General features: G+C 40.8%; 1 protein-coding gene across 1 annotated transcript in view; it reads left to right on the forward strand.

Annotated features, from left to right (window-relative positions):
• LOC143028008 (cell adhesion molecule Dscam1-like) overlaps positions 1–2,500 on the forward strand; it is a 350,832-nt gene that overhangs the window by 124,234 nt on the left and 224,098 nt on the right. The gene's annotated exons all lie outside the window — the stretch shown is intronic.

Genomic DNA, 2,500 nt, shown 5'->3' on the forward strand with positions numbered 1-2,500 from the left:
GAGAGAGAGAGAGAGAGAGAAAGGATACTTAGCCATGGGTGCCACTGATGACGTCATATGGAGGCCGAAGCTCCTCATTGGTCCTTAGCCCGCTTTGAGCTATTTTGGAGCCAGTTGATTGGGTGACTGAAGATTCCAGTGTTGATCGAATTCCAGTCCTGGTCCAGGGTTATGTCAATACTGGGGCTGAGGAAGAGTGGGGAATTGGCACGAAATGCCTGTACATCTATTATCTACAGATATATCACTCCGGGTTAAGGTACATTTTGATTCGTGTGATTATCGACCTACTACAGCCAATGGCGTTTGACGCGGATCCTACTACCTGGCATCATAATTGGGTAAGCATGACCTCGATGCAAAACGGACCCATTCAAAAACAAAGACTTAGTGGTCTATACAATCGTTTGACGATCATCGTCGAGCCATGAACGATCATCGTTGAACAATAACCGCACTGAGCAGAACGTACCTTCACCCTACGTTTCGGCTCTCCGCGTACCTTAGGCAAAGGTGAATTCCCTGTTGATAAATATCTCCTTTAACGTTCCATCGTCTCGCGCTGGAAATGTTATGTCTGGAGACAAGTGAAAAACATGTTTTTCTTGTCTGGAAACAATTTCCATAATGCATCATTATGTCTTCGAAAATGACTTCGAGTCTTGTCTAGGTCACTGTCTTCAAGAAAATAGAATTTCTTTGAGAATTGGAAGGTGGCAGCTTGAGTTGAACTTCAGATACTCGCCTCCCATCATCTTAATTGATTTATCAATCTATCAAAACAAACACCATTTATCAGTACGACGTTTTGAATGTTACATCTTTTCTCGTACTAAAATAAATAAAAATAATAAAGTAATAAAGTACTAAAATAATAAAGTAATAAAAGTAATAAAGGCTCCATCCTCACATGTTGTTTGTTTTGATAGACTTGTCGCCAACTGTCCGTTTCATATATTAATCTATTTCTTTATCTAACCATATATTTACCTATTCATGAGGAAGGTGGAAAAAAGAAGTCACAGGTCTAGTTCCCAGTTGCGAATTCATTCCTGACCGGTTTCGCTCTACGCTTCTTCAGGGTAAGAAGCGTAGAGAGAAACCGGTCAGGAATAAATTCGCAACTCGGAACGAGATCCGTGACGACTTCTTTCCACTTTCCTCAACTTACCACATTGTCTGAGCATCTATCTATTTTTTTTTTTTTTTTGCTAAAATTGAAACAAAAATATTATTCTCTTGCCATTTTTATTTACTTATCAATGCATTTGTTTATCTATACATCCATCTATTGGTTTTTGTTTGTTTGCTTGCTTGTTTATTTACATTTATTAATTTATTTGGTAATTATTTAATTTATTAATTTATCTATGTTTATCATTTATATTCTTACTCATTCATTTCTTCATCCATCCATTGATTAATTCGTTTATGCATTTATTCATATATCTGTATATTAATATATGCTTATTTATTCATGTATAGATAAGTAAAAGAAAATCAGGCTGGAAGTACATGTGTTTGCTCTTGCCAGCCATTTAAACAATCGCAGCGTTCCTGTTTTAAAAAAGAAAAGAATGATAACTCATGGAGCATAAAGAAATACTATAAAATGTGTGGGTGAAAAAACACAAGGAAATAAACAACAGTAAGACATCAAGAAAACCTTAAGGAACTGTGGATATAAAGGCTAAAGCTCCGCATCTACATCTACTTACTCTTCTTAGTGACAGTCTTCAATGTTATTAAGAGCGATTAGTTTAATCTCTTTTGGGTGAATAAAATCCTCTGGCGGCAGGCAGATCACATGCATAACTACTGAGGAGAACAGAAAGGACTGATCACACGCTTTCTCAAACCGGTAAGCCACGATCTTTGTTCTGATTAGGTCTGCCACGTGCCGACCATTCCCACAACCTATTCTCTACCCCAACCCCTTTAGCGCAGAGAACATGCGCACCATCGACTCTGAATACCCTTGCGTGTGCATTGTGGGAAACACGAGGAGGGTTGGAGGAGGAGGGGGACCTGGGGAGGGGGAGGGGGAGGGGGAGGGGGAGGGCGGGGGCTCCCAAGGGACGTAAAGGGTTGGGACTGCAGCCTCGTGAGGTTCCCATCAAGTTCCTTCCTGATCTTGCGAAGTCACGATCCGTTGCGCGCTTCGCCGTGAGGTCTCGGATTTTTTTTTTTTTTTTTTTCGGTTTCCTGAAGAGACTCGGGTTTCTTGGCGCCTCGGGGTCTTAGTTGGCTGGTTTAATAGAGTTGGTTGAGGTGTTGTGATAAGGATTTGTTAGGTAAGCCTGTAGATGGCGTGCATGCACACGCGCGGACGCATGTTTGCATGGATATGCATACACATGTACGCAGGTTTCTCTCTCTCTCTCTCTCTCTATCTATCTATCTATCTATCTATCTATCTATCTGTCTGTCTCTCTCTCTCTCTCTCTCTCTCTCTCTCTCTCTCTCTCTCTCTCTCTCTCTCTCTCTCTCTCTCTCTCTC

The sequence above is a fragment of the Oratosquilla oratoria genome, chromosome 9 (assembly GCF_046742065.1).
Source record: "Oratosquilla oratoria isolate Oo_2021 chromosome 9, ASM4674206v1, whole genome shotgun sequence".
NCBI lineage: Eukaryota > Metazoa > Arthropoda > Malacostraca > Stomatopoda > Squillidae > Oratosquilla > Oratosquilla oratoria.